This window comes from Helicoverpa armigera, chromosome 22 (genome assembly GCF_030705265.1).
Source record: "Helicoverpa armigera isolate CAAS_96S chromosome 22, ASM3070526v1, whole genome shotgun sequence".
Classification (NCBI taxonomy): Eukaryota; Metazoa; Arthropoda; class Insecta; order Lepidoptera; family Noctuidae; genus Helicoverpa; species Helicoverpa armigera.
Window position 1 is genome coordinate 7,109,213 of NC_087141.1, and position 14,758 is coordinate 7,123,970.

Genomic DNA, 14,758 nt, shown 5'->3' on the forward strand with positions numbered 1-14,758 from the left:
TGTTTAATTAATTACATATTAGAGTTAATATTCTACTCAGTTTGTTCTGGAATTCAACTATTTATTTGAAGCGCAAATGCGTAAACTTAATTGGTAACTTTCAACTGGTATGGTTTCCCAAAGTTGTTGTTGCCAATTTGCGTCAATATTTTGCAAATAAATATTAATTGTCAATTTTTTACGTAATTTGTTTATCATGAAATCTTACTGCTGCTTTTTTTTAAATAAGATGCTTATTTTTTCAGTTTTAGTTTTGATTAGGACTGAACGAAAATTTTTAATGAAAACTATGAAATACGTCAGACTTTTTCTTAGATATTGTTGTAACTTTCTATCAATTATTATTATAAGTTTATTTGTGTTCGTGTTAATTAATACATATTTCAACAAAAGGATAAACATAAGTTCAACATAGGTATTAACTCTACATATTTGCATGTTTATAATTCTTATCACTTATGACTACTTATGAGCATAACTCTCCTTATTGCTAATTTTCTGGTAGATAAACAACCAATTCACTCAGTTTGCACGCGGAGTGATAAACAGCTGTCATCTTATGCTATCCTAGTACCCGCGCTGCTCTGGGAATGAAAGTAGTCTCAATTAATGAGAGCATACGGACCAACACGGACTCTCGAATACCCAAGGGAACAGAATATTTTAAAATCTATCTCATTCCATTCACATCCGATTTCAAAATGTATTTCGAAACACTTGCATATTATTTTTAGTACCTATCAAATTATTCAAATGCCTATTACTGCAAGCTTGTGTTCGAAAATATTTCATTTATAGGGAAAATAAAACTTCAGGTATTTCAATCAAATTATAGTACTAAGATTTAAGAAAAATACTTTTAACTTTATTGCTAAAAGAAGCTCATTCAATTGTCATCTAGTTATTTTTGCTACACTTGAAACGACTTTATGCAGACTCTTCAAACGCATGTCGTGGCGTCGTAGGTAAGTGCTTCTCTTGATTAACTAGTTCCCCGAACGCCCCACGTCTTGAACAAACATAAGGTACTCAGTTTACCTTAGAAATGGTAATCGATCATCTTGTTTACTTGAAAGTGTTGTTCAGTGTGCAGGCACCCTCTATTTTCTTTGGCCTGTTTGTCAACACATTGGATGTAGTAAAAGGGCGGGTTAGACTACGTAGTGGTATTAGGTTGCATGAAAAATACGTGAAAGATGGGAATTTCATGAGAACATTAACTTGAAAAACAGTGTAAAATTATTTTCCAATTAATTACTAACTTCGAATTTTTTGAATAAAATTACAAATAAGCTGCAAATAAACATGAATGGCTAGAGATGGATGGATAAAGCGAACAGCTGTTAATTATTACGCCCTAGCACTAGAAGTCAATTGAGTGAGACCGATTGATCGTGAGCAAATTATGAAAATATTTTCAGAAGTTGACCAATATTACAAATATCAATTCTACTCACTTTGTTTATTCTGGTAACAAAACACAAGTTGAGCAAAAATATATTCCTTCCGTCACGATTTATGACAAACCTTGTCCAACTGCAAATTTTTTTTTACGCGTCGGACATAAAAAATATATAAAGTTTATCTAGTAGTTTTATTATCGACATAATTACATACGTTATTGTAATACAATTATATACAAACTTACTATTCTACTTCTAACACTATATTTATAAACTAAATTATTATGTGCATAATAAATGGGTTTTTCTTAAAACTCAAATTAGTATTTATTTTAATTTTAATACTGATTGATTAATAACTTATTAAAAGTTATTGATTGGTGTAGTACCTATTCAATTACCTAAAGCAATTAATTACCTATTCGATCAAACTAAGGCGAACTATAGTCAAATCAAACCACGCTTCAAACCATTCAAATGGACAACAATCGCAATCGAAGAAAAACGATTCAACCGAATCGTATTGGCAGCGTATCGGCGATTACCGATAATGGACAACCGATCGGAAAGTACTAGGCTCTCATGAACCGCGAGGAGCTCTTCCGAACCGATCAATATTACCAATATCCCGTGCTCTCCCCCATCCTGTTCACACATAGAAAATTCGACAGGTGGCCGGGTGCATACCGATACAATTGAATCTGCGTTAGTGTGCGCGATCGGGAATGAACTCATGTTCGGCGGGCCGTACTAACTTTCGGACACAAACAATCATTTTAAAGAATTGTTTACAATAACATTTACAAAAAAGTTACGTTCCCTTTTAATTGGTTCAGAAAAACAATCCAATCATTGTTACATGAAAATTTTGATTGTTTCTAAAAGGATTTCGTGTAATCAAACAAAAGGTTTGTTAGAATCTTCGAAGGTTTCTTAACAAGGCCATAGCCATAGAAATCATGGGGTTTCCATGGCGACGGCCTTCGGGATCTCCAAATTTGACCTCCGGCGTCACCTGGGAGTTCGTAAATAGCAGGATTTGGAAGAGATGCTCCTTTGTATGTAAAGCAAACACTCCTCAAAAATGTGGGCATGTCAATTTCTATGGGGGCCTATGGGAAATGATCACTAGGCGAGCAGAGGGATAGGAGATCGTACCTGTTCACGACCGATGCCCAGCCAACCGCGACTAGAACACCCATGGGACGCATTCTTTTGTTTTTCTCGTCTAACGCCCTCGAGATACAATTCTATTCACCCCTTTGGGAATTATAATAGTAAAGCACTTTTAGTAATTGCTTTATTACAGTAGAGTTCAAAAAGGCTCTTGAACTATAATTTTATTTAAAGGCCTCCTATCTTTTGAATTTAATATTAAAAATATCGTCTTTCACAAAAATAGAAGGATGTTAAAAATAAATTCGGGTGTAAAAGAAAATTTGTATATTTGAAGAATTTCAAAATAGAATTTAACTTAACCAATTTGCAAAGAGATATAGTTTTCAGAATAGATTAAAAAATATGTAGGAAAAAAGGACGTCAGTAGTCATCTACTAATGCATGACGAATTACAAAGAGAAAATAGTCCGTCTTCCAAATTATTAAAAACAAAATTGGAAACATATCTTTTCCCCAACAAAACTATTAAAGAAATAGCCGACATGATTTGGGTAAAGCTATCTTCTCCTGGGAAACAGGATACTTTTATAGTTTTCATTCTCATAAAATTTAGAAAGACGGCGGCCCCAACCAGTAAATTTTTTTTTCTAATACTACACGTATAACAAAACGCGCTTAGAATTACCAAGACATCATAACCAAAGAAGACATACATCTAACGACGAACAGCGATACATCTTGTCAATGAAATCGTACTAGTATTTCCCCTAAATTGTGATATACGAGTATCAGCACAAGGTCAATTTTCTGCGACATTTGACATCGGAACATTCCACGATATTCGAAACACAAGGTCACATACTGACCTAGATTCGATTGTCCATAACTTCTAGTTAAGTGACACATTTACACGAGAACTGCTTTCGCTTATTGTTTCAGCATAAGTGATTGTCTTTGTTGATCGAGGTGTCTGGTTGATTCTGTAGCCCTAGTTTTGTAGATTTATAGGTCGTAGTTTATTGAATATTTCTTTTGTAGTTTGATACTGTTTGAAGAAAGGAGTCCAAGGCTGTTATTTGCAATTTGATACAGTATACATTTTATCTTACCGAGTACTAACTGTTTTCCAAAGCTTAGGTTGGTAATGAGATATATAATTGACTCTTCGATTTTCTCACTATGCTATGGCCAATTTTTTTGTGAAGAAAGGTTATCCTTCAAATTAATCAAAACAACAAACTGTGTATATTATGCGGGGTTAATACTACGGTTGTGAAATAGAAAATGCATTTGCTTTCTCAACATTTATGCGAGCCTAGTATGCGAGAGACTTGCAAGCTAATCATCTGCTAATTATTTCTTCTCTCCTAGTACTTTGGGCTTATGAAGGAACGGATAAAATGAAAAGATACAACTTGTTGAGCCGATTTCAAAAACAATAATAATTATTAAATCGAAATTCTAATTAATAAAATGGCTTCATTGCGTAATCACTACCGAATCTTATTTTATGAAACCAACTCCGATTTCTAAGAAATATCAAATCTGAAACAATGTATTAGGAAAATTAATGTTCCGTAACAGTACTTCAAAAGCCGCGGTTTACTATTACATGAATTTCCCATAAAACTTAGTTTGTTACAATACAAAATCACTATTTTGTCATAGCGTTAACAATGGGGTTAGAACTGACCACATAATATTGGTTTATGACGCCTTCTCTTAGGAATTTCAAGGGCAAGCTTTTGTACTAAAAATCTTTTATGACGCGTAAAGTATTGAAAAGCCGAAACTAATACGCCGTGGTATTTTTTGTTAAGACAATACTTACTGAAGAAAATATTAATGGCATCATTTTAAAAATAACCTTCGTACAGACTCAGAATAATTTAATAATTAAGAATTGAATGACTTAAAATTACGCCCTTTTGTTCATGTTCTTGACTTTAAAAGATCAATTAATCATTAAATAACAAATATTTTTGACAAGAAGTATAAAAATACACGACTCTCGAGGACCTATTTCGCGCACCTGTATAAAAAGTATAGCTCATGTTCTCAGGCCCTGTCTAGACTATGCGTAAACAAATTTAATTTAAATCGGATCAGCATTTTTCAGTTTTAGACTGCTAGAACTACTTTAGCCTTCAACAAAAATAGATTCTCTTATATAACAGTAAACAAAGAAAAACTAAAGCATGTTATTCACTATGGGAAAAGCCCAAAACCACAACGGTTAACCCTGAGCCTTATTTTATTAACCTGCAATCGAAATAGTCCAATTTGGTCGCTGGGTACAGAAATAATGAACATTTTCTATTATTATTCGTTCAAGTTCCCAAGGGAATATATTGTTTATTTTGTGGTACATATGTACATTGATTTAGGTCTGTCATAGGTACTTACATAATAGTAAATACAAGCACTAGTATAGTAATATTATATCAATCTATACTCAATTCGTCTTTCGGGAAAAATAAAATATTTACAAAACGATATACGTACATACTTACTCTATAAATATAGAATCTCTCTATAATTATCTATATACTCTATAATTTCATAGAGGAACTTTTTTTGTTTTGAAGAAAATCTATAGTGTTAAATGCCTAGGTAATCCATTTATCGAGGAAACAACTTAATGAAGTAATTCGAAGAACGCGAAGAACAGCTACTTATATCTCTTTCATATTATGTTTATTTCACTAAAGTACTTTGACTTAAAGTAGATAACTCATAAGATGGATGTATTTTCGTTCCTTACACCTCCTAAAACGGATTCCATTATTCCACTACCTTCACAATTAGGTACCTGAAACTTCTCTGAAGTAATTGAATCACTTAATACTCTTATAATTAAAAACCTATTCCGTCTAGAACAGTTTGAACTTAAGTGAACTTTTGGGCGGTACCTACATGCAACTAGTAAGGTCAACGACCTTTCGAATCTTAAGATTTCGCGAAGATCATTCACCCCTAACTTATGTCATGTTTACCAGAATATCATAATGTTATAGGAGGTGTAATTTGGAAGTATAAGTGAATTAATTTGAACTATTACTGTTAATGGTATTAATTAATAGGAAATTGGATTAATAAAGATTACTAGGAAGCTCATTAAGCAAGTCAAACTGTGATTGACGATACAATTGCTTTGCCTGATATTCAGTTTTCGTAATAAATTCGTAGATCCCAGAACGATTTTATGGTTTGTGTTTTAATTGGATAAGTATTTTACTATAATATGCATTACGAAATATAGATCTCGTTGGTAGCGCATCTAACAGCATTTTTGATTGAAGGAATCGATTTAATCTTGAAACATCACTTATTTATTTATATTAACGCTACTTCTAAACAAAATCAGATACTACTAGACAGTCAGCTGTTTTAAGAACCGGTATACGAATGCATATCAACGAATGAATGAATGAAATATTATACATACTATACGCTACGCTCATACGGAAGTCGTAGTAACGGGGCGGAGCCTATGTGCATTGATAAACTATCTGTTATCACTTTCACACATTACTGTCACAGTTTGAAACGAACAAAGATATATCACGGTGGAAACCACTTCATTTCCTGCTCCCCTTGTACCAAAAAGGGGGCGAAGATAAAGTCAGAGCTACGTTTTCCGCTACACTTTTCCGACATTAATTTAATAGGCTGCTTAATAGACAATGGATCATCAGATAAAATATGCCTTTAATCTGTTATCCCTTTCTGTTCTTTCTCCCATAATAATAATCTCCACTTTCACGGAAAAATCTCCCCGCGCCATGACTTCGGGTACCAGGCATGCATAACAAGCAAGGTAATATCGCAATGCAGTGAGCGAGAGGGGTGGTATGAGGGAACGGGAGGTCCTAGGGCGAACGTCCTGTTAATTCGGGTGTTCCCGTATTCAATGTGCAATTTTATAGCAGGTGAACTGAATTAACATCTAAAGTATTTGTTTTAGTTCTTCGAAATACAAAGAGAACGAACGTCTAGAATAATAATTATTAATTTTCTCTTGTTACTTTAATTAAGTTGTCGATGTTTTTAAAAGCAATTTGCTGTGAAGTTGTCCAAATAAGTTAAATGAATTTAATTTGTTTTGTTTTCATTAGTTCAGTTAATAGAATGATTTTGTTTTTGGCAGAGTTTTCTTGACATTTCTTTTATTTTAAAAGTTTGTTTGAAAGAATAAAGAATATTAAGGACCAACCTGTTGATTAGTTGTTATTGTTATTGGTGACTGAAACTATCAAAATAGTTTATCCAAGGACATTATTTTAACCAACCGAAGTCGCCCGCCCGCCCATACCTCCCCTTTTTTCACATTTTGTAAATGATTAAAATTGAAGTAATTTAGTAATGAATGAAGTAATTTAGTTTAGAGTTTATGCATAATTATCAGTTGTGTTGTGATATTAAATTTAATAATAGGACACTATGTTTGACTGACTTTTATAAATTCCTATATTTACACACATACAGTCGTAAATATGTCATGTCTAGTATTTTGTTGTGTTTGTCGTGTATCCATAGAGGTTCGCTCCTTCCATTATGGTCAAAATATTTACTTAGGATTCGTTTTAAAGAGGGATTTGCTTAACCTGATCTCGAAGACTTGTAAACAACATTATCAGTCAACCCTTTGTATGAGGGTATGTTACAAAGTAATCCTAGGATAAAATCCTACTTATGAAATGTAGGACAAACCCTTTTTTTGAGGACACGGCAAACAGAATCACGTTACTGGTATTTTCCGTTGAGTTTCGTACGATTTATTATTTCCTGGTCATTATCCGACCTTATTAAGTAAATCCTGATTTAAATTAAAATTTAGTTTCTCTTGTTTTCAAATAGATATAAGGAGCATAGTTCTCACAACACGTGCCGCATGTTTCACGGTGTTTTCACAAGCTTAATTTACATGCGCGAACATTGCAACTTAAACAAGACTTTAAAGTACTTAAGTTCTTTGCAAATTGCAACTTAAACATAATAGGTACATAAGTAAACATTGTTTAAAAAAAATATTTACACTGTCTTGTATCTTTTTTCTTAAAATCTATAACAATTTGTTTTTTTTTCCGAACTTTATCTTAGTGTGAAAAAAAAAAAAATATGTATCGGGTACATAACCTATTTTTCCTAGAAACGACAACTCATGTTTATCTACATTATGCAAATCTACGAAAGAAGGAAGATATTACTTACGACGACCCTATAAAATATGTTCCTTAGGACATAAACTTACTTGGGAACTATAAGGGTTCTTCATAAACCATATCTTGGCATAACCCGAGGAAACTTAAACTGTCCATCGACCTACTTTCCTAGGATATTACCAGGATAGCAACGATAGAAAGGGGTGCTTTTTATTGTGGGTCCAGAGATTTAGGACGGGTTACGGCCTTTTGAGGACCTCGATTTTAAACGATAATCGTTTAGGCAAATGTGGGAAAAATATAGACATTTTTTTGCTAAACATAAGCTTTTTTACTTTCTTGAATAAGTTCCTATTATTATAAGGTTACAATATATATATGTATACTGGCCTGACCAATTCTGTCCAAAATTAGGTCAATGTGCACACCTAAACAATTATTTAGCCGCAAGTACCTAACATTTTCGCAGTATTCATTGACACTATTTTCACAGTTCCAAGTCCCAACCCACGATACCCCATGTAGTTCATACTTAGACAGATTAATAAATTGATCTAGTCCAGACCTACATAGGTATCTACTGCCCATCCCTTCTCAGAAAGTGTCGTAAGGTAAAAATAAGGCGTCTAAATACCACTGTTCTCCATATAGTTAATTGATTCTCAGTAAACGCTGGTACCAAGATTATTATCAATGGTCGTTTCGAGGAATACCCACGTTTTGTGTGTGTTTCCATTGTTCTGATACGAGAAATTTAACTAAAACCACGTGAAACTACAGCATTATTTTCCTACTCTTTTCCCAAATATTTTGGGGTCAGCTTCCAGTCTAACTGGATGCAGTTGCTTTCTGCCAGTGCTTTCTATACAACGACTGCCTAAACCCAACTACCTGAGCAACTCAATACCCCTTGGTAAGACTGGTTGTCAGACTTTCTGGTTTTAACAAACCGTCACAACTGCCAAAGATGTTCAAATGACAGCCCGGACTCTTACAACTTAACGTGCCTTCCGACTGGAAAAAATGTCCCAAGATGTTGAAATGACAGCCGGAATCCAGTAATTTAACATGCCTTAAAGTTCTAAGGTCTACCCGAGCTAAATGCTTTACCGGATCTTTTAAGACAATGGATCCTCGCAAATCTATAAAGCCATTATTAACAGTGGTTACTGCCATCGATTGGTATTGGCGTCCGAAGGGTCAAGGCCACTCTGATTAGACGAGGCGTTAAGTGAATTACTTCTGATAACCATTTAATTAGTGCGGTAAAAAGTTTTATAGCTTGCGCAAGTCTCTGTAATAGGTACAAGTTAGTGTTAAAATAAATATCGTTTACTTACGCCTATACTATTTCTGCGATTCCAGGAAAGGCAAGTACCAATGCAACTTTTCTAAATTTGGATGTACCTTTTAGGTATATCTTGGAAACCACTGTCTGTGTTTCGGAGGGCACGTTAAACAGTAGGTCCCGGCTATCATTGAACATCCTTGACAGTCGTTACGGGTAGTCAGAAGTCAATAAGTCTGACAGCCAGTCTTACCTAGGGGTATTGGGTTGTCCGGGTAACAACTGGGTTGAGGAGATCGGATAGGCAGTCGCTCCTTGTAAAACACTGGTGCTCCGGTGAGGCTGGAAGCCGACCCCAACATAATTGGGAGGCATGTATGAAGTGCAATTAAACATACATATTTGAATTTAAATTGGGCCAACAGTCAATGGCTCAAAAAGACCCCCCATTGAGGGCCGACGCCATATTGTTTTGAATGACAATGTCAATAAGAGAGCTCCAAATTAGTTCATAGAATTTAATTCCAACACTTTGAACGTGTGACACAAATCCAGAAAGTGTTTATAGACAATTCAATTAAAGTTGGCCTAAAAGAAATCTACGTACGAGTTATGCATAACTAGGAATTAATCAAATCAAATAATCACAACAACATTGCCACTTGCTTCTCTGCAAGTTCTGCATTCCTGGTATTTTCTCACCTGGTATCTGCAGGTGTGAAAGTACCTACGCAAAATAGCTGAGAAGTTGTCATTAAATAAGAGTTAATTATTTATATAAAAAAAATCCCAACTAAGATTTTTTAAGCCTAGTAAAAAAGCTTTTATTATTTTAAAGTCTAACCAAGGGGTATTGGGTTGCCCGGGTAACTGGGTTGAGGGGGTCAGATAGGGCAGTCGCTCCTTGTAAAGCACTGGTACTCAGCTACATCCGGTTAGACTGGAAGCCGACCCCAACGTAGTTTGGGAAAAAAAAGGCTCGGAGGATGATTATTTTAAAAGCTAACATTCATACATTAGATAGCTAATTTACACATGCTCAATTTTTTATTACGAGGTAAGTAAATGTAACTAGCAAACTGTAAGTATGTCTGTTTAATCATTGCTATGAATATTTTAACATCAGAAATGCGCTCGGGACATTACCTAGGATATTATTACAATGGTCTCATCTTTGACCTTGGTTTTTTTATAACCCCATAACTATACTGTTTCGTTTGTATTTGGTTAGTCATAATTTCGGGTCTTACCCTAACTTTTGGTTACTTACTTACATGCTTAATAATTACCTGTGAACTGATATTAAACATAGTTAATTTTTATTAATGTTAACATACATTAACTAAAATAAATAGAAATTAAGATTTATATGTTACTTACATAGATATTTATAACACTACATAAAACAGTATTAACAAAAAAACTTAGCACTAAAAGTTTGTCAAAAACATATTAGAGTATAAAAAAAAATACTGATAAATACCTACTTACCTACTTATAACTCGTCTTCTTCCATTGAATACATAATAACTAAGTATGTAAATGTTTTCGGATGAGCTTTTGAGCGTTATCTATCCCATCTAAATTAATTTATAACCGAAAAAAATAAAATAATTTACATAAAACGTACTACAATCAGTACAGTAGGTACTTGATAAATGTCTTGCTCCATATTAAATTATATCCCTTCACCCAAAAAAATCTTTTTTCCTACTTATTTTTATAGGGCACACTCTTAATTTCGGTCCCTGCCACTATTCTGTCAAACTTTGATTGATGCCTGATGGTACACAAGTTCCCAGAAACGTGTAATGGGAACCTAAAAAAACAATGTATCTACCATGCTTTCGGGCTACTAATTTAAATTCAATTCAGCCCACGCTGTATTTACATTTTTTCCTGATAATTTGTTAGCGTAAGTGATCCATTGTGTGGTCTAATAAATAGATATATGGATGATTGGTTCGAGGATAGCCTGTAATGAGTTTTTCAAAAATGCTAAGTTATTGATATTTGATACACATAATACAGGTATGCGAAAGCAACTCTCTGGTTATCTATCTGTTGTGTTTTTACGCAAAACTACGGTTAGGACATCGGCTATTCTTTATTCGGATGCGGAAAATAAGTAAGTAGTTCTCACGGAAAACGAGTAGAAAGAAGGAGAATTATTGTAGCGTGGTATTTTTAGGTGACAAAATTAAATTGCTAGAAACTTCATAGAGCAGTTAGGGACAGGGTATCATTATTGCTGGTTTAAGCACAGACAATCTTGATAGGTCCTCAAATAAGGTACAGAAATTATCCCCATTATGTTTTATCTTATCAATGGGTTTGCGCGAAATCTAGACATAGAAACTCCTATTCTAGGTACATAGTTTTTTTTCTGTCAGACAGGTAATAGGCTATCATAAAACGTGAAGGTCAGACAGTCGTCTCGCCTGCTAATCAAAGATGGAACTTTTGATTGTGAACCATAGGTAAAGTCAATAGTGCACTCGACCTATTTTTATTCCACCATAGTGCACCTTGGAAAGATGTCGAAGTTTTATGTCTTTCAAACTGAAAGGAAACTAACAAAAGACGCATTAAGATGAAAGATTTCAATGGCATTTGAGATGTGTGGCAAGGACGGAACTTTTTAATGGAAATTCATAAAGGTACGAGATCATTTTATTAGGATAAAATAAAGCATAGATAAGCTGATGGTCAATGATTTTTGGGCATCCTCCGAAACGAAGAGTGCAGCTCGAAGTGGTTTTACTTTTATCGGGAAAATGCTGAGTATGGAAACAAGAGCAGTGAAAATGTATTCGTTCTCTGACTTCATATATTTGATGCGATTTTAAGTACTATTTATTAAGGTCGGTTTGGTACTATTAATTAAGTACAGCTCAGGTAGAATAATTTATATTACCTCTATACAAATTGGCTAAGATAGCTTAGGAACGTCGTGCATAGACTGATAATGTTAGATTACCAGGAATGCATGAATAAAAAGGATCTCAATGCATGTTGATGAGCTATCTAGAAAATTATTGAAAACAAATGGTGCCCAATTTAGCAAGAAAGCAGTTTTTCTTAGAAGAAACTTTCTCTAATCTGTTTTATTTCTACGAAAGTCGAAACTTCAAGTTTAACGAACAATTGAGTTCAACCCACACGTAGTTTCAAGGTTATTAATAGGAGTTTATTATGTTACTTTCGTTAATGTTGATGTAACAAAAAAGTAGGTACTTAAAGTGTTTCGTCATTATGACGAATGACGAATCGTGAAGAGAAAAGGGGACAAGAATGACAATAGTCACAGTGATGTTCAATTAGTCATCTATAAGTAGATACGTTTTTAGAACATAAAAATATGTATTTTCTTTTGTCAACCCACCCATGAAAAAAATTGTCTTTCTCAATAACTGGGCTTGGTAACTGCTAAATTACGTTTTTAAAATCGGTCCTGCAAATTGCAAATCGTTAAAATAAACAAACTTACAATAAAATAGATTGACTACCATTTTCTTGTGGTCAGTTTTTCTAAACCAAATAAAAAAAGTAGAGGTCAACACCCCTTGACACTTTGGGGACCGAAACTTAATAGTTAATCCCCCAAAGGTGTGAAGTTCTCACAGACTTAGTACCAGTAACTCATGAGTGTCAGGAGGTGTTACCGTACTCAAGACATTGTCACGTAGGTAGTGTATTTCACACGATTTTTAGGTAAGACGTTTTCCTTGTTATAAATCTTTTGTACTTATAGATTTATGTAGCTTCATAAATATGTATCTAGCTGGCCGTTTTCCCGCGTTTTCACCCGCGCCCCTTGTGAACTACTGCCCTTACCGTAATAGAATATTGGAATATAATGTTGCTGAAGAGCGAAGGTATCCAACAGCGAAATAATATTTAAAATCGGTTCCGTAGTTTCGGAGCTCTTGGGGTACAAACAAAAATTCCTCTTTTTATATCAATATAGATAAAGTATCATAGGTGAAGTAACTAAAAGAGTGTATTTAAACGATGGTGGATCCTTGGAAAAATTTAAAGCGCGATAGACTAATGAAGATACCAATAGGTAAATTATTATGAAACTGAAATGTTTATTTATTCGATTGATCATGTTAATATAAAAAAAAACAAAAATACATACGCTTAATACATAAAAGAGCCCATGACTCACAATTTACCTAACAACAATTACGCTTATGTTTACCAAATTATATGATGACATTACATATTAATATTACTATCATGTACGCTGGAGGTTTTCCTCATAAAACGTCATGTATTATTTACAAATAAACAGTGTATGTACGTAAGTTTATATTGTTCTACGTAAAACAGGTAATGTACCAGAAACAGGAAAGTGGTAGTTTTAATTAAATTACTTATGTGATAGGAATATGAATGAATTTTATAAGTAAGCTTGGAGGATAATTATGATTTTTATTTATTTATTGATTTGATTTACACGACTACAAAAGTCAATTGCGTAAATCAGAATATGTACATAGGTATATTGCGGAAGAAACTTGAAATAAAAAATAAATTAAAAATTTAAATATATCTGTTTTACAAAAATGTAATAATAAAGCCATTAGTTAGGTGTATTTTTAAATTAAGATAGAATTATATTTAAAAATGGAATACAATTTTTATACAGTAATTTTTAATGAGATATTTTTACAAAAAAGGATTAAGTTTGTTATTCTAATTTTAAAAATCTTTGAAAAGAGAATACCGTTTCTTTTTTTTTAATGCCAGTTATAATCGGCTTTAATTCGTTATCCAAAAAGGTGGATAAGTACTTAAATCACTTCAGTGTTAGCTTTACTCCCTCGTATTTTTGAAAATAAACTTTTTAATGTTACCAATTTCCAATAATAGCCGTAGAAACAATCCATCTAATTTGTGAGGTCAATGACCGGCAGCCTTGAAACTTGTAGCCGAAAATCAATAGTTTTTCAAACAAACTTCGTTGGTATTAAATTACACCAGGCTTTACTGTAATAAAGTCGTGTATTTTTAATGCATTACCAATAAATTCATAAAACATCTAGCAAAATTGCTAATAAAAAAAACGTTTATTGATCCTCTTGGTAAAAAAAAGCGTAGAATAAAACAAAAATAGTCAAAAGTTGATTTCGACCGTGACAGGACTCGAACCTGCAATCTTCGGATCCGAAGTCCGACGCCTTATCCATTAGGCCACACGGTCGCTGAATGCTGTTGCGAAATAGGTAATCAGATGGCGCTACGTCAGCCTCCTTGTCCTACGTCACGCATGACGTCACAAGGTCGTTCACCCCGCCTGGCCTCTATGTTATGCCTACAGTTTTCCGATAATTTCGTTTTCATTCAGGTTTCAGAAACTCGTTTATTATTTACTTACTTCTGTACTTTGAAAACAGTAATTTTCAAGGTTACATAATTCTATGTAGGTAGGTACAGTACAAATAATTTGATAGTAATATTCTAATTTTATATTGTATTGCGCAATATAAAGTGATTTAATTAGTCCCGTGATTAATAATGTTAGAAGAATGATAATGAATTTAGAAGGTTACTCAGTCAAGCAATCAAATGTGCTAAGTATCTTTTTATTTTCAGAGGTTTTCAAGAGAAATGTCGTTGATAATTGATTCTTATCTAGGTACGTTTACCAAACGTAAGAGATATGTATGTTCTTGACACATACGTATATAAAGTAGCCTATTTTGGTAAATACACTTAATAATTTCTAAAATCGGCAATTTTTATGACAAGACTTCAAGCAAACGAACTCTTTC

At 33.6% G+C, this 14,758-nt stretch overlaps 1 non-coding gene across 1 annotated transcript; it reads right to left on the reverse strand.

The window, feature by feature from the left end:
* Positions 1-14,114: 14,114 nt before the first annotated feature.
* On the reverse strand, positions 14,115-14,187 carry Trnar-ucg (transfer RNA arginine (anticodon UCG)). The gene has a single exon. It is a non-coding gene; the product is annotated as a tRNA-Arg (tRNA).
* Positions 14,188-14,758: the final 571 nt, after the last annotated feature.